This window comes from Dermacentor albipictus, chromosome 10 (genome assembly GCF_038994185.2).
Source record: "Dermacentor albipictus isolate Rhodes 1998 colony chromosome 10, USDA_Dalb.pri_finalv2, whole genome shotgun sequence".
Classification (NCBI taxonomy): Eukaryota; Metazoa; Arthropoda; class Arachnida; order Ixodida; family Ixodidae; genus Dermacentor; species Dermacentor albipictus.
The window spans coordinates 84,043,999-84,071,265 of NC_091830.1; the positions used below are offsets into that span (position 1 = coordinate 84,043,999).

At 45.7% G+C, this 27,267-nt stretch overlaps 1 long non-coding RNA gene across 1 annotated transcript; it reads right to left on the bottom strand.

Annotated features, from left to right (window-relative positions):
* Positions 1–13,677: 13,677 nt before the first annotated feature.
* Positions 13,678–25,886, bottom strand: LOC135918590 (uncharacterized). The gene is made up of 3 exons (XR_010569697.2): positions 25,843–25,886; positions 19,503–19,716; positions 13,678–13,874 (listed from the first exon to the last, which is right to left on the bottom strand). It is a non-coding gene; the product is annotated as an uncharacterized lncRNA (long non-coding RNA).
* Between the last annotated feature and the right edge of the window lie 1,381 nt (positions 25,887–27,267).

Below are 27,267 nucleotides of genomic sequence, written 5' to 3' on the forward strand. Positions count from 1 at the left end.
GCGATGCGTCCACAGACAAAAGAAGGGGCTTCGTCCCGTCGTAGTGAGTGAGTACTGTAGATGCACGAATCATCTCCTTAAGTGCCTCGAAATTGACTTGATACTTGCTTTTCCATTTCCAGGGCGTGTTTTTCTCTAGGAGCCTATACAATTCCACCACGATCATTGCTCTGTTCTCCAAAATGCAGTCGTCAAATGCATTCGTCGTAATTTCTAGTGCTGGCTCTCCAACGTGGTTGATCCCCTTCACCTGAATTTGAAGTGCCAAAAACCAATCTCTTCCTAGGAGGTTGCACACAGTGCCCTTGATAACCAACAATGGCAGCAGATAGTCCTTTGATCTCAACATCACATGAACTTGTGCGGAGCCCAGGATGTGTAATTGTTTACCTGACCATGAGCACAAATCGAGCGGCTCGCATAAAAGCCACGGAGTGTTTTTCTTCCGCCTTCTGTAGTCCGTGTCCTCGCTTATCAGGGAGCATGCCGTACCTGTGTCCACCTCAAACTGGACTGGCTTTCCCTCCACTATCAAGTCCACAAGGAACTTGGGGCAGTGTGTACTATCTGTGTGCAGCTTGCAGCAGGATTTGCTGACAGGTGGTGGTTTGACACTGTGTGCCCGTAGCTGCTAGTTGTCGGAGCGTGGTTCCGTGTTTTTCTTTTTCTTTGAGATGCAGGCATGCTCGACATGACCTTCCTTGGAGCAGAAACGGCACTCGGCTGTCTTGAATTTGCATGTTTCAGGGTCGTGCAAGCCGTACGTCGCATCGATAACAATGTCGCGCTGATGTATGCTTGCCCCCTAGCTTGATTTGCGACGTCCTGTTAATTTCCCCCGAGTTTGCCACTCCTTTGATATCTCGCTGATGCCTTGACGCACTTTCCGCTGACAAGGTAAGTCCACAGTGCATTGAAATGTCAGGCTTTTTCTGCGAACAGTCTCGGCGAAAGATTTTCGTCCCAGACGCCGAGGACGAACCTGTCGCAGCATCACATCTTGGGACGGCATAGTTGGATTCGCCGCAGAAGCGGTCGTTTGGGTGTCAGGTGACGTCGTCGATACTGTAGCCGAAGGCAGCGCTCCGAAGTTGCAGTCGGCTGTCAAGGTTCCAAGGGCCGCAGCGTAGCTGCTGATCGACTCGTCTGGCCGTTGGTCGGGTCTTTGAAACACGTACCGGCTCTAACGCGCGGATGTCCTGGTGTCGAAGTGCCGCCTAAGAAGTGTCACTAAATCATTTAAGTTGACTTCTGCCGGATATCTTCGGCGCTATCAGCGCGCACACGGTGTTCGAAAGTGTCGGCTCCACAAAGCGTGAGAAGTGCCCGCTTCTTCGCTGACGTCGCTCGCCACGAAGTAAAAGTCGAGGCGCTGGACCCACGATTCCCATGATTTGCCCGAGAAAGGCTCGACAGCGCCGTGCATTCGTCCTGCAGCCATGGCCTTAACTTCGAAAACTTATAGATCCGCTTCGCAACTCCTGCCTCATCGCCAGTGTTACGTACGGGGTCTGGCCCCATCCGTGAAAGGAGTGTGCATCGGTTGGTGGCAGAAAACAGACTGCGTTTATTTTCTTCAAAAGACGCAGGCGAGAGCTGCATTTGTTCGAGAGGGCAAACTCTCGGTCCCTGCCAGTAGCCGAGACGCTGAGGGCGACGGAGGATTCTCAGAACTCCACTCGGGATGGGGTCGCTTCCCGTTTCTCCGCGCTGGTGCTTCGTCCAGCCGAGGAGCGATGGTGCGTCGCTTGTCCACAACACAAGCTTTCGCTAGCACAGCTATAAAAAGTGCGCCAGCGCGCCGTACACAACCGAGCACATAGTGACGTATGTTGTCGCAACATTACGCGGTAGCAGTAAACAAATAACAAAAAGGCGGCACAGGTAAGACGACTGCACAGTGTTCCAAAGGTGGGTCACCACGTCAATGCCACACATGCAGCAATGAATGTGACAGTGCAGGAGTCGCGTTCTCACCATGATGCGGAAACTTCAACTTACATCGACAAAAATATGCTAGTGTCGTCTGCTGTTGGCGATAGTTGCCGATCCGTGGTTGCCGACTTTGAACAGTGTTGCTCTGCGCACTGCCGAATGTTTGCCAGCTTTCAACAGACGTCGCGTCCCCAAACCGAAGTGCGGATGCAGGCGCATTCGAACCGCTCGAGCTAAATAATATAAAAATAACTAATACTACAGCAAACGCAATAACAATATCTTGGCACGATGCGAAATATTGCTGGCCGCCAGCACTCGAGGCTGCCAACTCGCTGATGCATGTTGCCAGTTGCTGGTTACCTATTTCGACAACCAGAGGGCGCATGCGAACCGCAACGCATCATGCGGTTTCAGCGTAAATGCAATTTTGTGACCGATCGCGACGACCGCCCGTTTTTCACGATCCGCATGCATGCGGTGCGGCGTGCGGCGATGGGCGGTTTGAGCGTAAATCGGCCCTAAAGGCAATGCAAGAGGTGGTTGACACGCAAATGCCAAAACGTGCAATTAATTTTTTTTCTGTCAGGGGCATTCATACAAGGAGCTTACTACACACGCACGAACAAACAAATATATTAGAATAGGAGCATGATGTCGCCGCAACATGCCATGCATGCTAAACAAACAAACAATAGTTTCACTAATGCATATGCGCTCATTCTCGATGCAATATAAAACGGTTCCATCAGCTCTGAGGCACTGTAATTCTCGATTCTCCTCAGAATCTTGACCCACTAAAGCCGCGGAGCGTACATGCAAAAAATACAATGCGCAGGCAAATTCGCAATACCGTTGCTTCTTATGTTAAGCTCAAGTTCTTATTCACGATCAATAAAGCAGCGGCTAAATTTATGCGACTTCCCCTGCTTGCTACGTGGTACACTGGCTTTTCTCTTTAGGGGACACATTTCGGTAAAGGAGAAGTGGAACAATGGCGGTGTACCATTCATGGAGTTGACATGGGAGAACATATTTTTGGTTCCTGCGCAGTGTGCCTGTGATCAGTGCGTTAGTTTTCAAAACACGTTGTTCAGTCTCAGCAAGTCGTAGAGCACTAAAAGCCTACAAGGCGAAAATTAGCTTATTACGGGCCAATGTCCTCCAAAGAAATCCAACTAGTAACCCATATTGGCAAATCCATACGAAAGTCGCTCCAATAATTCCCGCCTTGTTGAACGGCAGTGCCAATATTGTTTACTGACTGTGTAAAGTGGGCCAACATTGGATCTCTATCAGAATGGCTCAGCCAATATTGTTTACTGACTGTGTAAAGTGGGCCAACATTGGATCTCTATCAGAATGGCACAGCCAATATTGTTTACTGACTGTGTAATTTGGGCCAACGTTGGATCTCTATCAGAATGGCACAGCCAATATTGACACCACGCTGTTAACCTTAGGCCAACATTGGGCCAGGAACCAGAATGGCACCGCCAATATTGGAACCACGCTGTTAATCTTAGGCCGTCATTGGGCCAAGAAGTGCCAATATGTTTCCAACGTTGGCCCAACCTGACGTGCCACCTGGGCAGCTTGTATGCCAGTCAGTAGGCAGGCATGTGCGCATTCCACACTCCATTTTTAACAGGACAAACAAAATTAAGGAAATTGAAGCTTTAATTGCACTCGACATGACCAGATCGGTTTTGTCGTTACATTGATGAAATCAGTGGTGCAAAAGAGCAACGCATAGATGCATGGTGTACTGCTCGGCAGCCACAAAAATAGAGTACGAGATCTTAATCACCCGCTGAGCTTATGAGTTGATGACAAGTCACCGAAAAATATTGTAGCGCAGCCTTCATTCCGCTTCTAACTGGCCCAAGTTTGTGATGTCGCTTATATATACTATATATACATAATATACTCACGCGGTAGCTGTGCTAAAATAGCGGCAATTAGTTTCTGCTCTCCTCGACACTCTTAAGGTAGCGCAACTCTAGTTATTGTGTAACCGTAATTAACATGAGGTGAAGAAATATCATTCACCGATGTACTGCGGAAAGCCACTCGGTTGCTAGTTACCTCATGCATCTGCCGATTTCGGCACCACAAAGGCTAAATAAAAGTAAAAGCACTAAACAAAGACTGATCGCGGTTTCGATTACTGCAGATTTTTCATGAGGTTTTACACGTTCAACTCGGTTAATCGGCTGCGCGGACGTTTTCGTTTCGGACGGTCGTGATGCCCGTAGAAATCTATCTAACCTTTAAGCGCCCTACTGGTGTACAAAAGCTACATGTAAAGGATCTCCAATAAACGACAAGACTCTTAGTGGCATTGGAGGGTTGCCTGTAAGAGTTTTTACATGACTTTTAAGAGCCCTGTTTGTATTGGGAGGGTGCATATAGACACTCTTGACTGACCTTTAAGAACCCTATTGGTATTGGGAGAGTACCTGTAGGAATCCCTGACTGACCTTTAAGAATCCTATTGCTATTGGGAGAGTGCCTGTAGGAATTCCTGACTGACCTTTAAGAATCCTATTGGTATTGGGAGAGTACCTGTAAGAATTCCTGACTGACCTTCAAGAATTCTACAAGTCCATTAAGATAGCCCTGACGGATTTTTTGACCGGGCTAGCAGAGCTGGTGCATTTCAAGTTATTGTCATGCATCACAATATGTCCATATAAGTAAACCGGCTGCCTCATTTGCACGGTAGAAATCCCCGAAACCATCCTATGCCCTGTGGACAAAATATTCTTCTGTAATGAATATGTTTTGCTGTGTGGTTGCTTATTATGCATTATCTTCTTAGAGGCCTGTGGATGCTAGGAGCGTGAGAAATCAGTTGAATGTGTAACCGTGCCTTCATGTCTCGAGACATTTCAGGTAAACAAGGGGGACAGTACTGACATTTGTCCCCTTTCGCTCTCGTGAAAGCGCTGTTGAAAGCGCTGTCAAAACCTTTTGAAATTTCTAGAGCACTTAGCTGCTTCCACGGTTGCCCATTTACGCGCGGCTTCGAACCACAATATTGGAACCATTCGTAATATTTTTTCCCTCTTCTCCTCTCCCGTTTTATTTATATTTCTGTTTCTCTTTCGCGCCTCTAGATGCCGGCAGAGGCCGTAAATGGTATATAAATAATGTCAACCTACCCAGTGTGATGAGTAAAATTCATCTATCACGGATTATTCAAGTGATTTTTTAAACATGCAGGATGCACTGTGGTAATCTTCTCCACAGTAAGGTCGCCTCGTCGCCTACAGGGTTATCTCACTGAGCTATCTCGGTTGCTTGGCTTCTATATCAACAAGGTCAAATGCTGGTTTTTAAAGGACACCGTACTTCTAATTTGAAGGGAGTAAGATATAATTAACCTCCAGCACACTTTATCTACAAGTTCGGAGTGGCACCTGACACCGGCAGAAAAGCCGAGAGCCAGTGGGGCTAAATCAATCAATCAATCAAGACCCACTAAGTTTCTGAAAAAGATACCCCTCGCCGAAACCTGAATTGGCCTTGCGGGGGCGGTATTCGGCCACTAGCTCCATCATGACTTCTTTAATCAATGAATGGCTCTCAGTCCCTAGCAGCTGCATATCCCCTTACCAAGGCGGCGTTCAGTCCTGCGACGCGGCATAGAGCGCCAAGAATCTTTGGACCAGAACAGGCTGCCACTGGAAACTGAGTCTTGCTAAGTTGAAAATAGGAACACTCTTAGGCGAAGCTAGGTTAACAGGACTGTTTAAGGAACTATCAGGCATTGTATGGGAAATGTGGAATGCGGAACACTCGGCACCAACTAGCAGGAGTCCTGAGGAATGGATGTATGGTGGGCGCGAGCGGTAAGAAAGGCGTCATGCGGTGACCGGGCTCACTTCTTGTGGTCCTTCTTGGACGCGCTGTGATATGTAGCGGCACGGCCAAATAATGTGCTCACGGCCTCTGAGACGCGAAGCACGGCACGCCGGCACCTACGAAGGCTAGTAATTTTTGCCACGCTTGCCCTATATTCGGTGACCCGTACTCAGTGACTCAAGATGGCGAGAGGTTCATTGAAGGGTGACACGTGCACAGTGCATTTATGGCACAGCTCGCTAAATCGTTGGCCAGGTAAGCAATCACTCAAAATTGACAAATGCAGATCACGTTTCTGGTGCAGTCTGCTACTGCGTCAAGTTGTCATACCTTAAGGGACACTTTCACGTTGATTTCGCTCAGCACCGAATAAATTTGAGAGGCATTTTTTCCCTTTGTAAGGCGGCACATTCCCAGTGGCAGAAACCCAAGTTAGCGTCATGGACGCTCATTGAAGATAGTCACACACATACTGGCACATACCCAGTCACCCAAGTTGTAGCGAAAAAGGTTCATTAGAAACCAGAACAGACCGAGTGGTAGATAAGCAGTGCTCCACGTCGGCCTCTAAGAGTTACTTCGATGAGCGGTACCCACCCTGTGGATGTAGGTGTGGATCTACAGTAACCCACGTCGACCTGATCGAGGTTTGTTGAAGTGCGGCCTGTATGCACATATTTATACACATTCAGTGACCCTAATTGTGCTGACGGTCGGTATTGACGAACTTCTCGCTCAGAATAGTAGCCCGATGGGTACCCTATATTAAGCACGAAATACCCAGGGACCCAGGTTGGATGTAAAAGTGAGGCGCAGATCCGAACACACCCTAGAAACTTGCGTGCAGTATGCAAAGAATGCTAGCGCATCAGAAGCGCACCAGTTCTGCCAACATTAGGTTCGTGTATGAAGTAAGGTATACAGAAAGAGACGCACACAGCATTAGCGGAATGAACCAAAAGTTCCGCAGTTCGCCGCGACGACAGTGTTGCGTACCGAGTGATGTTGCTCAAGGCGGCCTTTGCCTTCCCCACTGGCACAAATAGGGGTCAGAGATCAGGTTACTGCCTTCAGCCACTCACAAGCTGCTTGCCAAAGCTACTCTAAACATAGCCTCTGACAATTAGAGCTCTGTATCCTACGTGTGGGTGTGAAGTGACTTTCCATAATGGAAGAGATAGGTGCAGTGCCGTAACTGTTTCTCACACGAGGACAACTCAACAGCACTGGACGGGGAAAGGGCTGTGGGCAGAAAAGATGAAGAGAGAGGAAAAGAGGAGGCGTAAAAAATGCGGGGCTCAGAGCCGCACTCTTAGTTGCGTCGCACTGCTAAAGTCAACCAGTGCCGCAATCGCACTGTTGGCGAAAGAGTAGTGGGCTACAGGAAAAAGCAGCGCATTGGTCGTGTCGCAAGGCAGTCCCAAACGCCGATACGATGAACACAAATCCGTGCGCTGCACACTGACGGTACGGTTGTGAAGTAGTCGGTGGCCGAGCGTCTCCACATCGGCGCAGTTGCTGCACCCGGGGTTACCGCTTCATTGCAGGCTGTGTAGTCTGGCGGCCGTCATGTAGCATCCGATACGCAGTCTAAGGAGGAACGAACGGTTCTTGCGGGAGAGTCTGGAGCGGGGGAGGAGGCAAAAGGGCGTACCTACCGCAACACGCTGGTCCGGGTGCTTCTCGCGGAGGGTGCGCGGAATCGTCGTTTTGGCCACATCGGGGTGACTGAGCTGGCGAAGGGGAAGCGATCGGAGTGAGCCTCCTTAGTGAGGGCGTCGGCCACCTCATTGCCCGGTAAACCGATGTGTGGCAGGACCCGTTGCAAGTCCAAATCGCAGCACCACCCGAAGAGATGGCGCAGTTTGTACCGACACGCGGTAGAAGTGGAAGACCGACATATTCCTTCGCAAGCATGCAGAGTGCCGCGCGCGAGTCAGGCAAGGGGTTCTATTCTGGACACGCATGGCGGCTGCACGGCCGCCATTAGCCGTCATGTTTACTCTCTGATTGGCTGTCGAAAGGTCACGTGTTTTGAAATTTGTGCCGGGAAGCAGAAGTATTGCAAAATGCAATTTTGCGTTTTCATCAAGATGACGAAACGTGACGTGGAGCTGCAAATGTTATGGACTAATACATTTTTTTGGTCCTTGGCAGATATATTGTGATGTTAGCGCTTCAAAAAGAATGTGAGCGGTAGCGTGCAGAAGCCAGTGCAATGCATCTGCAATTGCGCGAATATGTGGTGGCGATTCAAGATATGCGCCATGCCAGCTTGCTGATTGGCTGAAGGAATATCTCATGAGGAGCGTCACAGGAAGGGCTGTTTCGTAAACGTCATTTTGACGATGCGTGACGTTGCGCTGGGCCGCCATTGCTGAGATTTTCCGCCATAATTTTTGCTGCGACGAGCCGCGCGAATTATGCTAATGAGCAGCCATATGCAATGGCAGCCGAGAGGAATGCGTATCGCCACATTTTCCCCGTCGTTTGGCGCCACGAAAATCTTTTGTTCATAACGCGTGCTCATAGTATTTGCATCGCTCTCGGGTGGTGTTGGCATTTGTGTTTTGAGCCATCGTTGTTTAAAAGAACGCGTAAATACGAAATAATATTGGTTGAATATAGCAAACTTTCAGCAATGTTGTCCACTTTTCACTGCTGCATTTGTATTGCAATCGAGATTAATGCCTTTTCGCACAATCAAAAGTTATGACAACGGCCTTTTTCTAACTTACAAAAAGAAATGTACGCAAGGCGGCGCCTTGAAGTTTCCTCCCGCGGTGCGAGTAACCAGCGAAATGAACAAGAGATGGCAGCGCCGGCGCTTGCGTCGCTCTAGTGGATATCTCTGGCGCGCGCAACGCTATCGGTGATATTCGGCCATTTCTAAGCCAGCCGAGTCGGGCTGAGTCACTTGCGTTTCACGAAATAGCGATAACGTGGCCTAGAACGTGCGCGCATCACCACTGGTAGTTCGCGTATGTTGTCTCAAGAAAGAAAACAAGCGCGTTGGCACGAACATGCGATGACTCATTCCATTTTCCAGGGACACGCATCCGAGCTACTGAAGCAGACGACGGCTTGTACGCAGCAGACGACGGAAGCGAGAAGCGTTTTCGACAGAATAATCATACGCTTTGAGATAGCTGCTTTATTTTTACTGCGGAGGAAAACTGTTTTGCTTTACCGATAACGCTACATTCAGTGCCTTCATTTCAGTTTCTTAGGCGAAACGTCAAGTTGGCGTCACGTTACGTAAGCAAAACCGGGCCACCAGCGCCATTTTGTTTGCGTCGCGCCTACGTCACGCTCCGAAGAAAATGGCGGAATGTCCAGAATAGCGCCCAAGATCTATTCTATGGCAGCCTACCTTATCGCAATCAACAACAATGTTGTGGGCCCGCGCAGAAAAAAAAGCTCTTGTGGGAACATGAAAGCGCACGCATTAGCTTGTGCGCACTCTGGCATAATCGTTGCTGCGTTATCGTGTTTAGTTCTTCTCATGCCACGGCCCTTGATGCGATACCTTGGGCATGTGTGACATGCACACAGTATATGTATATATACTACGGAGCAATAAAGGTGTGGGGTTCATTCCCGTTCGGGTTCAAGACGGTGTCGTTCGTCGTGGAAACACGACATGGTGTCAGAAGTGGTCTTCGCAAACTGGGTGGAACCACGGGCGACGTGAGAAGATACAGCTGCCGCCGGATTCCATCGTTGGCGTCTTCGGCTCGGATACGATAACGGAACAAGAGCTTCGAGCGGTGGCGCGTGAGGAATGTGGTATTTTGTGCCAGTTCTTTCCGGTGCAGCCACCAAAGAGCTTCAACTTTGAGGAGGCGTCAGAGGGACCGGCGTGGGTGCAAGAATTCGATGATCATCGATTTGCTTCGGGCCTTAATGAGCGATCTCAAGAGGCCCAGGTACGCATGTTGCTGTATACCATGGGGCGGCAGGCATACAACGTATTCAAGACTTTCGAGCTGTCGGATGAACAGTCGAAGGACTATGAAGTGGTGAAAAATCGTTTCGGCGCCTACTTCATTGCCGCGCGCAATTTGGTCTATGAAAGTGCGTGTTTTCAGCGTCGTCACCAAGTTTCAGGCGAATCGGTGGACCATTCTGTAAGGACCCTCCATACTTGGGCAGATAAATATGACTATGGCGTCATGAAAGAACGGATGATCCTAGACCGTTTCGTGGTTGGCCTACGTGACACAAAGTTGTCCGAGGCCCTACACATGGACGCTGCACTGACTCTGAAAACGGCACTGACAAAGGCAAGGATGAAGGAAGCGGTACAGCAGCAACGACAGGAACTTCACAGCAGTCCATACCACCAACCAGCCAGCGTAGAGGTTGACGGAATTCATCGACGAGCAAGCCGGAGATGTGCAGAGGACCAATGGGCCAAAGAAGACGTCCGAAAGTGTGCGGCTTGCGGCAGGGCCCGTCATTTGACTTCAGTGTGCCCTGCAGGAGGGGCAATCTGCTACAGGGGCCAACGGTGGGGACATTTTTTTGTGGCCTGCCCACAAAAGCAGAACTTCACGGTCACCGAAGCAAGTGCATCCGAGGTAGTTTGTGCAGTGTTGCCCGGACGGCTACATTGAGTGAGCAAACAGTCTGCTATCTATTTTCTTGGTACCTTAGATGGTATAATTGCAAGAGCTCGTTTTGTTCAGGTCTCTATTAATGGGATCACAGTGCCTGCTACGATTGACACAGGAGCAGAGGTAAACATTGTTCCCGCATCGTTTCCGTGTGTACCCAAGACTCTAGAGCATTCTAACGTAATTTTAAAGGGGCGAGGCAATGAAGTGTTAGATCTGAAAGCACAGTTTACTGCGGACATTCTGTGCAAACTATGTTTGATTAGGCAAGATGTTTTCGTCATGAACTCGTCGAGTCGTTAACGTCATTGGTTGGTTGTTATTTTGTTGGAAAAGGCGAGATGTGGCATAACCGTTGCTGTGTTAGTCTTTAGTTCTTGTCATGCCATGGCCCTTGATGCGATGCCCTGCGCATGCGTGACGTGCACACATATGTATTTATACTACGGAGAAATAAAGGTGCAGGCTTCATTCCCGTTCGTGTTCAAGACGGCGCCGTTCATCGCGGAAACACGACACGCACGTCGAGCGAGCCTCTCAGCGGGACGATCGTGTCGGTGAGAAACTAGTGCCCACACCCAAAGAACTTCACGCCAACGTACAACACTTCAGACATTGAAGACTGAAATTATCTCGTCCCATGCATCATTTACGCCCGAAGGGGACGTGCTGTGGAGACTATTACAGATTCTCAAATCGCAGGCTACATCTTGCGCTGTAGACCCCACAATATCTACACATTCGTCCATATTGCCACTCTGCAACAAAACTACAGCCCAACAATAAACGGAAGCTTCGCTGTCTATCGTCGACTCCAAGGCCCAACTTCATCTGGTCAGGAGTGCGAGCCGTGCGACTACGGCTCATTGGTTCCTGGACTCAAGACTCCACTCCCGACCGAGGCCTCCCGGCAGGAAACTTCCCAGAGCAATTTGTTGTCAATTACGTTTCTCTCTCTCGATTACTAGCACCCCCCCTCCGATTTATGGGTGTATGCGTGCTTGAAGTGTTAAGAATTAGTGCAGAAATAAAGTCCAGAGAGTTATTAGTTAAGATTAGCACATGTGCTTCCTATATTCCTTGACTATGAAATAATGATCTGACTGCTGGTATTGCTACCTAAATGAACGCCTATCCTGAACCTGTCAAATTCATAAAGTGAGACATGTTCCGTCTTTTGACCAGCCGGTTCTTTCAGATTTAATAACGTGAAGCGATGCACACAGTCTGAATCTTATTTCCTTGCGGAATATATTGTACTATGCCAAGGTATGGTATGGGGCGTTGTATTGTCATTGGCGAAACTCGCATATGTTTGGAAACATCAGTGCCGTTGTCACTGACCGGTCGCGATCGGTAATAATATGTCCGGTAATAATGCGTAACAATATGTGTAATATTAGGTTATGAACTACTATGATTTCGAGATTCTTACAAGCTCATGCTAGTCCTTAATCGTTGTGATCAACAACAAGTAAAGTATGAGGTTCGATGCGACAACACCATGCATTTATTCTCATGCACGCTGTCGTGGGGGACGCTTGGGTAATTCTGACCGCCAGGGATTCTATCTACGTACACGAGCGCGTTTTTGCATTTCGCCCCCATCGAAATGCCGCCGCTGTGACGAGGATCGCCAAATAAAGCAATGCGAAATTTCTAGCACAGTAAGCCCACTATGTTTTCTCAAGGCGACAAAGTATATCGTCTCCTGACGCTCCTTTCTTCGGCCAAATGTTTCAAGGCACGTCGCTCCTCATCCCTTGCTAGACGCTTAGCTCCGGCGTCACGTTCAGCAATACATCCCTTAACGGCCCAGTAACTGCAAACTGCAGTATAGCAAGTGTTTTTATTCATTTTAACATTACCAGATCACGTTGCTTCTTTTTTTTTAAATTGCCTTTGGCCTTTAGCACAAATCTACTCTTAGAGCTTGAAAACTTCACGTACACTCCACACATGGAAGATCAGAACCTGCGTTTGTACAATTACCAAAAATTTCACTACTCTACTTTTCAAGTCATTACTGTAAGTACACATTGTTTTAAACAAATTAAAGCCACGGATTTCACAAGGCACATCCAATGGGAGAGAATTCATAAACTAACATTGAAATTTTATTGAGCGCTGTAATTTTTTTTTTTGCAAAACTGCACAGCTATTGCAGCTACAGTTTTCTTTACAGAACGTCTTTTTATGCACTGAGGCTCAAGAATATGTGAAACACCAATGAATTGCGTAGCAGACGTTGGTGACAATTATCCTCAAAATGCTTTCTTCAGAATTTCTTTCGGATTGATATGACTTTCGAGAGAGCCGCTAAAACTTGTAAATTGCCGTATCTCCCGTAAAATAATTAGCTTCGAAATTAGATAGTGGACATCTTTTGACAAAACATTGATTTTCATTGACTGTAGAGATAATTACAATATCCGAGAACAATCCAGGTGAACTATGAAATTTCTGGCAAGCGGCGCAACTGATGATGTCAAATTTACTTAACTACTAGGCTACCCCGTTAAATTGCTCTGTTGCTTTTATTCTTACACTCCAAGCTCTTGGATTGCTATGGTTTGCTAATGGGGATACCAAACCGCAGTTTTGCTATACAGTGCAAATCAGTGCACTGCGATTCGTTAATATCCTCAAGTACAGTGCTGATTTGGGCTGGTTGGTAGGTCTAATGAACTGGTAAATAATGAGGTATGCCATAACATTTACCCATGGCTAAAGTACATGGAGCAAAGGGTGTTGCATGCCAGGCCAAAAAGGAATAAAGCTCGAACTATTGGGCAAACTCGGCACTATATACCCTATTGAAAATTTGCCCGATGCTGGGCATAGTGGAATCCATCATCCATCATCATGGTGGATTATGGTGATGGGTGGCATGCCGGGTGACGGGTGGCACGGTGGGTGCTGGGTGGCATGCCGGGTGACGGGTGGCACGGTGGCTGCTGGGTGACATGGTGGGTGACGGGTGGCATGGTGGGTGCTGGGCAGCATGCTGGTTGCTGGGCACGGTGGGTGATGGGTGGCACGGTGGGCACTTGGTTGGATATCATCGTGGGCGCAGCACGTCAAAGGCAAGTTGTGTGATGAATTGAAGGAGCAGCCATTGCTATACGGAAGCTCATGACGGGCTATCTTTATATGTGATGTTGAGTCTTATGAAGTGTACAGTCTGTATATACATGTTGCCAAGATGCGGCTATTTTCATGCCATAACGAATCAATCTGTAAAGCACCATACTACGTAGCATATCATCACACTTTATTGAAAAAGCATCACTGGACTTGTACTGTATTTACTTTTCCACTCGCTTGCCCTGGCGTCCTGCTTGTGTAAAAGAAAGCTCCAAAGGTGCTTTCGCAGGGAAGCAAGGTGGTTCTCCGGATGTGGTGTAGGTGGCATCATTGGATGGTCACTTATGTATTTCTCCAGGCAGTCTAAAAGGAGAGTGCAATAAATATATAAGTAAATTGTTTTTCCAATGATTTCCAGCAATAAGTGAATGAAGAAAATATGCTCTTATCACTTCAAAAAAAGTTTCAGATAACAAAATGCAGCAAATGTCACACACAAATATGCTACCCAGGGCGCAAGCAGGCACAGGTTTATTTGCAGTGAGAATGCATACACATGCATCACATTGTTTTGCAGATTTACATGGAATTTTTGTATGTTTTTTGCCAAAGCCACGCCTCTTCTCATCTGGAGGTTGGCTTAACTGCAAAATTTAGACACATGGGAGCTGTACTCAAAGCCTCATGGGGTGGATATTTGGCTTCTGATTTTGCATAATTTGTCTGCTCTTCGATCACCCAAATTCCTGTAAAATTCGGAGAACCACAATTTGGCTACACTGTCTCTAACGCATGCAGGAGAGCTGCAAGGTGCAAGCTGTCTGGTTTGTCCATTCTATCATTTGTTAGCTTTACTTGTTGCTCATGCGGTTGGTGAGGAAGTCGTAACTTTAGCATTTGCCATATAGGCATAAAAGATTTCATGTAAAAGCTGTATAATGGCTGGCTTGCAAGCTTTATTTAGCTGCAAATGATGGCAACTAATGTTTTAAAGTGAAGCTTTTTTTGCCTCTTCTCCCAACATTACGAGCGCTGCAGCTGCTATGGTCTTGTCATGCATGCCGTTGGATTTCTTGCAACATTACCAGATGGCGCTCACCTCTGCACATCCTGACCGGCGCTGCTGCCCCAGCATTTCACCGTTAGGGTGTATTGCACGTACTGTGCTGGTTTTAATTTCTATGCGAGAAAAATGCAGATGCTGGGCTGTGATAGTGTAAACATTAGAATCGTCCTTAGTCTGAAGAGAGCACTTTGAGCTGGAATCTCAACAGTGTGTTGGCCATGTATGTAGAAGGAGCCCATTAACACGCGCCAGCAAGGCGTGCACTCGACGTCGAGGACACCCAGACTTGAAAGAAGTGTCACACAGAACAGGAGCGTCTTCGCTATGCAGTGAAATGTAGTGCAGACCGCGAACTTATGTATACATACAATTACAATACCTAATTGAAGTATGCACAGCCTCATAATTCAATTAAAGTTTAATATTTCTGCCATGATGCGCTGCGCCATGTGAGGCAATGACAACGCTCAATTCCCTCTCAGAGATTATGAACAATGACTCGCAACAACACCTCAAGCAAACACATCTCTCTGTGTGTTCTGCGGACTATGCAGACAAACAGAAGTGGTGCATGCAAGGTAAAGCTTAACATCAACTCGCCACTTTCGTATTGGACTAAACGCTGAAAAAATTACAAACTTGCTACTAACATCACCGTTAATTATTGTCAATCAATGCAAACAATGTGTGCTTCGTGTACATCGATTCTCACAGGGCATGGGATCTGCTTTTTTTTCTACTTTTCAATCTCCATATTGCTACTTTGCTAAGCTAACCTACATCTTCAATGTAAAAAAGCCTAAAGAAGCATCTTAACGTAATACAGAGCAATCTTTCATGCTCGTCTGTTTAAAAAAAGCATATTTCTGTAGGAAATGAAATCTTCGGCAGAGTGTTGATGCGACTACAAGAGTACCTGGTACTTTGATCCATAAAACAATTGAATCTTGGTAGAAGAATGCCAGTTACAGCCACACTATACAGTCCTTTCTAATCCAGGCTGGCGGAAATCGCTGGAATTCCGCATGATGCCCAGCACCTTGCTTTTCTTGGCACCGAAGAGAGGCATGAAAATTTTAGGATGCTTTGCGTAGAACAAGATCAGCTATGCAGATCAGATCGTACATGCGAATAATGTACGAGGTGCTTTCTTTGTGTAGCAGTTCTTTCCTCATTCTTATGCTTAAATAAAATGAGATCACTGAAAGTATGCCGAAAGTGCTGATAGGCCATGTCATAAAAACTTCAATAATCAGAACATCTAAAATCAAGAAAGCGGCTGACAGATGGAATAGCACACTGTGGTATGAAGGTTATAAACATGGATGAGGTGCCTCAGAAAGGCTGGCCAACGTTTCGATAGGAGCTATCTTCATCAAAAGTGGCCTGGTCAGCCTTGGCATGTTAGTTTTAAAGGACTAGTAGGGTGACGTCACGTGCAGTTGTTGTCAGTGGCAGCTGGTTGTAAAGGGAGAGACATTAAAGAGAATGAGCGCTGTCGTCTGACGTCTGTAAGCATGGTTCCTAAGACGAGGGCACAAGACCGTGAGGATAGGAAGGCGGCGAGAAAAGAAACGAAAGAAAAGGAGAAAAAAAAGACATGCCAAGAGGCAAAAAAAGAAAGACAAGAAAAAGACGGGCATGGGAGCGTGTTAAGGAAGTGAGGGGTTAGGGAGCATTCAGGAGTGTCATTGGCGGCATGTTTCTGCCGTTTTAGAACTGGTCAGGCGGTCAGTGTGCGAGTAACAAAAAACACCCCAAAAGACATCAGTTGAAAGAATGACTTGAGTAGCGTAGCAGCAACGCGTCGGGTAATGTTGAAGAAATTAAGATGGCGACAAGGAGTCTGGGATGCAATGCATGTGGTAGCTGGCAGGAAGAAGCATGGTGTTTTAGGGATGTCAGCCTCAGTAGCTCAACGCAGGTGTCGTCACAGTGGTATATAGAGCTGGTGATACCCTGTGTGACTGATGCGCAGAAAAAGGTATCCTGGCATCTGGGATTTTGGATTGTGGTGGTGAGGGTGTTAAAAAAATATGATAGAAAACAGACAAAAGGGGGGAACTGAAAGTTGAATAACAAATAGGAGGGTTACATGAGCAAAAGCGGGCGGAGGCAGGTGTACATGGGAAAAGGGGTCATACAGTTGATATAAACATTAAAACATGAAAGAATATAATAAATTGAGTAGTAAGCAGGTAAAAATTAGAAACAGTGGAATAGGTGAGGTTAAGAATTAAGTTTAGGTGGTGGCACAATGTGTTTTGTGGCTTGGTTGATGACATGAGGCTTTCCGATTTAAGTTACAGCTTTAAAGTTTTTAAAGATTCTAAGTTGCTATGTGTTAAATTGATTTCCATTGGATGTAGGCATTTAAACTTGTGTATGAGGTATGATTCCATATATTTCCTCTAGCGAGGTGAGTGGAAATTTGTAGTCTATAGAGCCTTGCTTTGTCACATATGACATGTTCATTGAAGTGGCTGGCTACTGCTTTAGGTAAATTGTTTTGTATCTGCGCGATGACCGTTCAGTCTTTTATGAATTTTTTGTCCTGTCTCACCTATGTATTATTTGCTACAAGTGGCACATTCTAGACAGTAGACTACATTGCTTGATGTGCAGATGAAACTCGAAATTACCTTGTTTGAGTAATTTGATGCTGTACTTATTACTGTAGTAGTAGATTAAATGTGTTTCCATGTAGAGCACCCGGGCAGCCACAGGGACTGGTTCCCAACTTCGTTGTTGTTTTTAGTTTGGCACGTACAAGAATATCCTTAATATTATAGTGTTGCATCTCAAGACTACTCTGGGCAGGGCGGGAAAAATCTTGTTTCTGGTTGCTGGCGAGAATTGGGTAGTATTTATTGAGGATGTTGTTCATGTTTGGCAGTGTGTTTGAGAATTTAGTAGTAAGAAGAGGCGCTGTTCTTTGTGATCCTAGGGTGGGGCTTGAGCACCTCGGCTCAGTCAGGTTTGGTTGCATTGGTGCAGGCTTTCTGAAGGGGACTCTTTGGGTGGTTCCCGTTTGAAAGGGTTTCTTTAAGGTGATCAAGTCTATCTATGTAGTCTTGGTTTTCAACACACATGTGACGTAGCCATGTGCTTGGCCTTTAAAGATGCCTTCTTTGCAATGTGGCTTGATGGTGGCTTGTATATTCTAGGTACTGTTGTTTGTCAAAGGTTTCCATACAGCATTGTCATTAGTGTCCCAGTGTCAATGTATATTGTTGTGTCCAGAATGTCTATGCGCTCTATTGAAGATTTTGATGTGAATTTTATTGTTGGGTGAAAAGAATTTATAAATCCTACATATTTATCTAGGCTGTCTTGACCATGTCACCATATTATGAATATGTCGTCTATGTATCGTAGGTATGTGTGGGGCCTGTCAGTGCAGCGCAATAGGAAGTCTGTAGAATCCCCATAAATATGTTCGCATAAATATGTTTTCCCATGTACATCTGCTTCCGCCCGCTTTTGCTCATGCCACCCTCTTATTTGTTATTCCAGTTTCAGTTCACCCCCATATTTGTCTGTTCTTTATCATATTTTTTCGAAACACCCTCACCAACACACTCCAAAGTCCCAGGCGCCAGGATACCTTCTTCGGTGCCTCAGCCACACAGGGTATCGCCACTTCTGTGTACCGCTGTGACGACACGTACGTTGAGCTACTGGGACTAACGTCCCTAGAAAGACCATGCCGCTGCCTTCCAGCAGCCCTATGCACTGCATTCCGGACTCCTTGCTGCCATCTTAACTCCTTCTAAATTATCCGACGCATTGCTGCTATGCTACTCAAGTCATTCTTTCAACTAATGTCTTTTCGGGTTGTTTTTGTTACTCGAGCACTGACCGCCTCACCGGCTCCTTTAAAGCCACAAGAACATGCTGCCAAAGACACCCCTGAATGCTCCCTAACCTCTTGCTTCCCCAACACCTTCCTTTGCCCTTCTTTTTCTTTTCTTGTTCTTTCTTTCCCTCTTGGTGTCTCTTTTTTTCTCCTTTTCTCCCCGCCTTCCCACTCCCACTATTGTTCCTACGTCTTAGGAATCATGCTTACAGACATCAAGTGACTGCGCTCATTCTCCTTCAAGTCTCTCCCTTTACAACCAGCCACTCCCGACAACTGCATGTGACGTCACTCCACTAACACTTTAAAACTAACATGCCGAGGATGACGAGGCAGCCTTTGAGAAGATAGGTCTTCCTAACGAAACGTTGGCTACCCTTTCTGAGGCACTTTATCCCTGTTTATAACTTTACATCCCAATAATGAGAATAGTGTTTTGAAATTGCATGGCTGTGAACGCTGCAGATTGTAAAGCAGCACATCAGGTGACCACAGTCAACACTTCAGAAGGCAGTGGTTTAAAAAGCTTCTTTTAGACCATACAATTTGCCAAGCTGTGTCGGAACCCAATTTTCTTGAGAAGCATTATTTCAAAAAAGTGAAATGAAAGCTGAAGCGTGAAAAGCTACAATAACGCATGCCAAGTCTGCATTAGAAATTTCAAAGACAATGAGGTGCTTAAATGTTCACTTCTGTTAAGACAATGAGCAGCAGGTGAATGCAAGCTGTTAAGGTCCTGTCAAAATTAACCGCTCGTGTAGCCACCCGACTTTCTTGATTGTTTTTAATTGAAACTGATTATGGGGGAAGCTTTGTGGGCGGTTTTCGCAGGAAACCCATATCCCGAAATTATCTTGTGCTGCTTTTCATACGCACAGAGACATTTAAATTGTGTGTCGAGACACAGTGCATATACAGCAGAAGAAAAAGATATAATATATAGGCACTTGCCTCATTCTTGCTTTGGCATTTTTTGTCACTCTGTATACATCATGTAATGCTAACTCATTCAGATAACTTGCAGATATGCAGTTATGTTTCTTAAATGAGGTGACTGTTGACTTACTTTTCAAAGCAGCCACTTTCTCCGGTGTTGCCGGAAGCTTCCCAGATGCGCGGCACATTGTTCGGCAGGCCTGTCCAGTCAGGCTGCTTTCACCTGCTTGCACTGGTGTCCACAGGTGCCATGCCACCTCTAATGGGCACTTTCCGTCGAAAGCAGACTTGAATACGTAATGCCACTTGTTGAGTGGCATCACAAATCCCACACCAATCTGTACCTGCAATAGATATGAAGTGTTTTTTTCCTGAGCAGTATTCTTAACACTAAAACGCACTTGTATAAAACAATATGATATAGGTTAATTAGGTCCGTCAATTTCTGATGCAACTCTATAATTTCCAATTTCTGCCCCTCGAACAAGTTTTAAAAGAAACTGGGGTTAAACCCAACCTCACCAAGAAATTCATTTTTGTGTAAAGGTATAAACTAATAAAATTTTTCCATTTTAAGGGCAGCAAACACTCATATCTCGTACAGTCTAACCTTGCAATAATGAAATTAACAGAGAAAGCGAAACAATTGATTCAAATAGGCGCACCGCCATGCAGAGAACAGTGCAAGAACGAGTGACGTCAAGGCCTCCAAGATTGCAGTGTCACACGGAGAACAGTGCAGCACATGTTACCTAGAGACCTACGCGCGCCAGTCTCCAAAATCCACCACCATCACACACTACATGGCCTTGTTCTAAAGAACACTGGAGACATGCCTTGAAAGTATGATTACCCTTGCATGGTTGAAAACAAGTGAATTCTTTTGTGGGCTCTGAAAACCACTCGCACCACTCACTGATCTCAGCAGTTATATTTTCGTCATGACTAAACTGCAGCGATGAATGCGCCAAGTCCCGTCACAACTTCAAACTTCAGAACTCGGTGTGCACGCTCCTTTTACTGCGACCAGGTTTGAAATGTTTGTTGTAACAGTACAGCGCTAGTACAGCGGCAGCGGAATTCTCTTTAGGGACAATTGCACCTTCTACATCTTTTTGTAGGTTTTTGCGCAATATGTGCGTTGCTGCTTTTTGTCATTAAGCCCTTCAGTTGATGTCTAGCGCCCGTTCAGACTGTGTCTCTGTGTGTGTGTGTGTGCCCTTGCACTTGTCATGATGTCCAAGTTCAGCTACCACCAACTAGAACTAAGTTTTGCATTAATCAGAAGTACATATTAGCACGCTTTATAAAAAGCCAAAGGATTAGCACTATGCTGACCGGAAATGAGAAATGGTAAGAATATTCTGGCTGAAAACAACATTTCATGTTTATCAACACTGACGGGCAAGTAATTAAGAAAGTTGGTGTACGTTAATGTTTACCTTTTGAGTGACACAAGGGACAGAAAGAAGACAACAAGACACGAAAACTACCAATTCAACATTAATTTTGATGCAAAAATTAAAGATAATATTTATACTGCGTGTGCCCTTGCACTGCACAAGCGATCTTTTAAAACAAAGGGCACAAGTTGCAATACAAATGTATAAAATCATGATAAACAGTACTTGCATAAAAATAGAACAAATAAGCACAGAGTGATCACTATTCTGTGTCATTTAGAGAGTATTCCTCTTTGTAATGCAATCATAATGAGCACTGGCTGACAGATGTCCCTCTTTTTTAAATGGTATGCCTCAGTGATATTGTTGATCAATCGGTTGCCTTAAGTAAACAAAAGATATGAACAATCTAAATCTGGCGTACATCACCAGTTGTGTCAATGCATTGTCAAGTGGGATGAGCATGCTTGTCCCTTGAGTGAATAATGGTGCTCTCCTGGGCACATGCTTATACACCGGCCAGTCTGCCCCATGTACAAGACTGTCCATTCTTAGTACGAAGATGGTGCAGAGTGGCCGAACTCCGCAGATTGCCAGCGCGCATGGCATGGCTGTGCAACAGAGCTAAGCGGTGCAGGCGCAGAGGGGCTTAGAGGTGGGACTTCATGTCGTGTGTCATCCGCTAAAGCATGGCATGCTCCCGCAGTTTAGCAGATGACACGAAGCTCCACATCCCCCCTGCGCCATGCACGCTGGCACTCCGTGGGGCGTGGTCACGCTGAGTCGTGTTCGTGCCAAGAGTTGACGACCCTGTACATTTGACCAAACATACACATGAACAGAGGCATAGACTACACTACTAATGACGGACACAAGACATTTAGTGGTAATTTATACAAATCTCCCTTGTCTGGACGCCTTTCTGAAAGTGCTTGTGGAATGCTATGCACACATATTTCGAGCGAAAAAATAAAGCAGGCAGGTATGCAGCACAATCCACAAGTGAACTGAGAAAAGCGAGCAGGCAAGCGAGGTACGCTTGGTTAAACATACCACGAAATATGTCTAGTGCGTGTTAGGGGCAGTGTACTGCATTCTAATGTTAGGAACTAAATATGTACCAAAGAAATCACCACATTTTACTGAGAAGACCGGCATGCTCGTCTGACTTGGCCGTGCATTGCCGCGATAGGGCTTGAGGCCAGATTAAATTAGTTTATCTATTTCCACCCACGGTGAAAAATTGACAAGAGAAATCAGAGAGGCATACCACAAGACGTGTGAGCAAGCCCCCATTATGAATGCATGAAAAAAGGCGTCCTTTCTAGATGACAAGGGATAGAAATTAGTCTGACTATTCACCTTTTTTACGCAAATACTGTTTATTGTGATTTTTCACCTTTGTATTACAACTCACATTTTCCTTCTGAAGGAACTTGTGCACAATATAAGCACACATTCAGTGTTAATTTTATTCCTTCTATCAAATTCAGTCATCACTGGTCATGTTGTATGGTCTCCCTTCCTTCACTGTGTAAATTTTGTCCTCAAGAGTTATATGAACTCACTGGCAAACTCAAAACAACACTACAAATTTCACCTAGAGGATACGGCTGGTTCTCAGAAAATGCACAAATACGGCGACAGGTGTCTGTTGGCACACTGTAGCAATAATGGGTGGAAGCTACCTTTGACATTGCTGCAATACATCAGTTGTCACATGGCTACAACCCTTAAGAAACAACAGAAATGTAAGTGCACAGCAAAAACAAGCAGGTTCATCAACCACAAGTTTGACTTCAGCAGCCAGAACATAGGCAGTTTCATATAGCTAAAGCATTAGCTAATATGTGTAAAATACATGCACAAGCACCCTTAACTTGAAATACCTGCATACCAACATAAAACCATGAGTTGCAGTGCATATGATGCTTGTTCATGACACTAGTATTTTGTGAAAAATACTTTTTGGATTACGTACAATGCTTTCAATTCATCTGCCCAGTAATCAAAGGCGTTTGACAGCATTACACTTTGTACTTGCTAGTTGAAAATATTCTCACCTGAACAGCACCAAGCAGAATAAATATAAAACAGCCCACTGTGCTAACCAAATATGTGGAGAGACCCAAACTAATAGAATTATTTCTGGACAGCTGTAGACTTAGAGCTTGTTGGCTGATGATCACTATTAAAATTACACCACTGCCAAGCAGATGTTCTGTGTGGTGCTGTTGAAATCAAGTTCACTTGATGAGCAACATAGCAATAACCAGCAAATGCTTCAGCAATAGCGAGCAGGCAATCTTGCATGTGCAAAACTGCATGCTTATTTAATGATAGTGCATCAATAGACTGAACTATGTACCAACTATGTGGTCTATGCAGTATAGACATAGTCGAAAACGATGCAACTGGACACAGACTCTGCCACAATGCCTACTTGCATGAATGGGTATAGCTTAAGAAGAATATAAAAAAATGTAGAGAAAGAAAGCAAGCTTACTAGAAAACTCACTGCTGTAGTACTTACAGCACAGTGAATACTGGCCTTCATGTACCATTTAAAGAAATTCAAGCTCGTGTCCATTGTTTTGGGAACTTGAGAAATAATTGTGAAATTAATGGAGAAGGTTGGGCTAGTTGGCGTTGACACAGCTCCTGTGACATAGTTACTAGCACAAACAAGGTGTATGGAATAAAGGTCGGACTAGCCAAAGCGGTAGACTTCAACTGACAAGCTTTATTCAGAAGAAACACGCAAACAGGCCACTGCATGCTCAGTTAATGTGGAGACAGATGCATAAACGAATGTGCCACATAGAGGGATAACGAAATGCACATAGAAGCTGATAAGCATTCACAAGAAGCCATTACAAAGCATTCACCAGATTTTTCTGAAGACACAACACTTATTTCTCAGCTGGTACCAGTGATGGAGTGCTTATGCATTCATCAGCAGCTTTCGAAATGCAAAACACCCCAAACATTTCCCTATATAACTGCCTGGCAAACTAACTGACTGAGCACTGGTGTGTTATGAAAACATGGGGAGCATTTATGGGTACTTTAACAGTGATCAGCCAAGTAGCCAGCGCCTGTGAGAGCATTTACAGTGTTCCGGTACTCCCCAAGCCACTCATTCAGGCACCTGTTTGTTCAATATACCACATTCCACAGGGAAGTGAAATGTAGTATACCACCACTACATTTCAGTTAACAAAGCAGGTGACATGCTCCTTAGTGCATGTACCTTGACGCCCGGCAATGTTTAGCAACTTGCATATTCTTGTGAGCGTTAGCGGTGCTGAAAAAATGCCTACACCAAACTTGTTCGCCACCTTTCTTCTAGGCGGTGAGACACCCTGTGTACGTATGGCAGCGCTGCACGGCTACCACTGGGACATGCGTTACTGCACATCCAGTGGGCAATGTGGTAGTGCCAATGACTTTCTTGTTGTGCTGGCTTTGCTGTTAAAAACATTGTGGGTGTTTTCGAACAGTGTTCAGTAGGACTCAAGTTCACACATGAGTTGCCAGAAGATGATCGCCTGCAATCATTCGATATTCGTATAACTTTAAATCATACTTTCCCTTATTATATATACTCTCTTAGGAAAAAGAAGCCCTTGCTCGACTACCGTTTGGCATACTCCATGTTAAAGGATGCATAGCTCCTAGCTGCCCGAGAGCTGTTCTGGTTAAATCTTGTGCACCGGGTTTCCTGCAGCGCTCAGCAACAAGCGAGCCATTTATGTAGGGCCGGGTATCTCGATAACACCTTGGTGTCAATTAGTGGGAGCCTCATTAAAGAGGTAAAAACAGATCTGGCAGCTGCTCGGTGCAATAACGCACGTCCCAGTGGGCGCGCTGTGGCTGTGCCATCTGTACATGGGGTGTCCCACCACCTAAACAACGTGGCAAACTAGTGCAGTGTAGGTGTTTTCTTCAGCACCACTAGAGCTCACAAGAATGTGCAGGTTGGTAAGCAACGCCGGGAATCAGGGTACATGCACTAAGGAGCATGTCATCCACTTTTTTAACTGCAATGTGGGGGTGGTATACAGGATTTCACTTCCCTGTAGAAAGTGCTGTATTGGACAAAAGGGCAGGTTCTTGAATGAGAGGCTTAGGGAGCACCGGAACGCTGTAAACGCTCTAGCAGGCACTGCCCGTTTGGCTGACCACTGCCGAAGATGTGCTTGTAAATGCTACCTGTGTTTTCAAAACAAGCAAGTGTTCAGATGGTTTGGCAGGCAGTTAGATAAGGAAATATTTGGTGTTTGGCATTTCAAAGGCTGTTGATGAATGTGTAAACACTCCTTCACTGGAACTCACTGATAAAGGAGTGTTTGTTGTACCTTGAGAAGAACCTGCTGAATGCTTTGTAATGGCTTGTTGTGGTGGGCGGTATTGGCTTTGTTGTGCATTTGGTTTCCTCCCATGTGGCACATTTCTTTATGCATCTGTCTGCAGATATTTTTGTGCATAAGGTGGGGCCTCATTGCGTGTTTTCTGAATAAAGCTTGTAAGTTGAAGTCTAGTGCACTGTCTTGTGCAACTTTTTTCAATTAGTCTTGTTCGTGCAAGTAACCCTCACAATAATTGTAATACCAATGTTAAACAATGGTGAGCATGCTGCATACTTAGACCTGTGACATATTTGGCCCATTACACTTTTAATGCTTACGTGTGCAGAAACTGCACAAGCGTGTAGCCTAAACGAAAAAAAAAAGTGGATATAAAAGGTATAACACAGGAAAGTTTCAAATCAATAAAACAATATAACAAGAGGTAGATATAATGTGTACTAAGCAAAATAAAATGTAACGCGCAGCGAAGTGATTGATGCAAGAAAAAATATACCTCAAGACATGTTAGATCTAGCTTTGAAGTGAACAAGGTAATGTGTACATAATGTATACAAACACAAATAAGCAGCAAGTTGAATAAAGTTGAGCAGATATTTAGCCTATTTAGTAAGCACTGCTGAGTAATATGTCCATAAACTTATTGACGAATGATACCGAGATCCTACTTTTGCAAACACATACACTTCAGTCATACCTGACCAGACCATCCGATTACACACAGTGCTGCTGCAGCCATAGCTCCTCCATGACGTGGACACTGTTGTTGGTCACGGCCTTGCCAATGCAAGATAGGTTCTGTGTTAACTTATAGCAGTGGCACTTTAAAGAAGTCATTGTGAACACATGCAAGGAGCACAGAAAAAGTCACAAAAACAATGTTTGCACCACTGCAGGGTGGGAACAAAGCACAAGGTCAAAGTTACTGATGAATGTTGTGATAATAGGGACCTCTTCATGACAATAAAATTTTAAGACCTACAGCTACAGCACATTACAAACAAATGTTTGTTTACGTAACAATTCATTTTTTTCTATCGGTTAAGCAACTTTCCCTTGTCATCTCTAGTTATGTCAAAACACCTTGTCTCAAAACGTAAGCTGTAGTAGTAGCAAGCCGCAATTGCTTATTTTTTTGCCCGAACCCTATGAGGGAGATTTTGTGCGCAACGGCGACGCGCGACGGCTTTGAGCGAGAAAACGGGCCGTCGCGCGAACATATCGCTCGTTCTTTGTCGCCTGGTTCTGGAAATCTAGAATTCGTCGCTCGTCGCCCAGAAGTGTTATGAGCGAACAGACAATAGCGCGAAGCCGGAACTGGATGTACTACATCAGTCGAGTACTACCGCTTGTTGCACGGAACAAGCAAACGACTATTTTCATACGTGCAAGGTTAAGAACCTACTGCAAGACTTTAAAGAAATGTTTTACGCTGCTCCTTTGAGTAAAACACAGCAAACTAAACTAATAATGCACACTTTTGGAGCGTATTTGCTGCCCTCATACCGGTAACACCGGGGAGACGGCTCTCAATGTCGTCGCTCGCATAGGGTACGACTTGTAGGGAACGAGCTAGCGCGACAGCCATCTACATCGCGTCTCTGTCGCGCGCAAGACCGCTCGCATGGGGTACGACTTGTAGGGAACGAGCTAGCGCGACAGCCATCTACATCGCGTCTCTGTCGCGCGCAAGACCGCTCGCATGGGGTACGACTTGTAGGGAACGAGCTAGCGCGACAGCCATCTACATCGCGTCTCTGTCGCGCGCAAGACCGCTCGCGTGGGGTACGACTTGTAGGGAACGAGCTAGCGCGACAGCCATCTACATCGCGTCTCTGTCGCGCGCAAGACCGCTCGCATGGGGTACGACTTGTAGGGAACGAGCTAGCGCGACAGCCATCTACATCGCGTCTCTGTCGCGCGCAAGACCGCTCGCATGGGGTACGACTTGTAGGGAACGAGCGAGCGCGACAGCCATCTACATCGCGTCGCTGTCGCGCGAAAGATCACTTGCATGGTGTTTATACTTTTTCCCAATAACTGCTCACAAACCAACAACCGCTTAGACAGACATTTACAACCTCGAAGCATAAGTAAGAGAGGAAACGTCATTGCAGTAAGA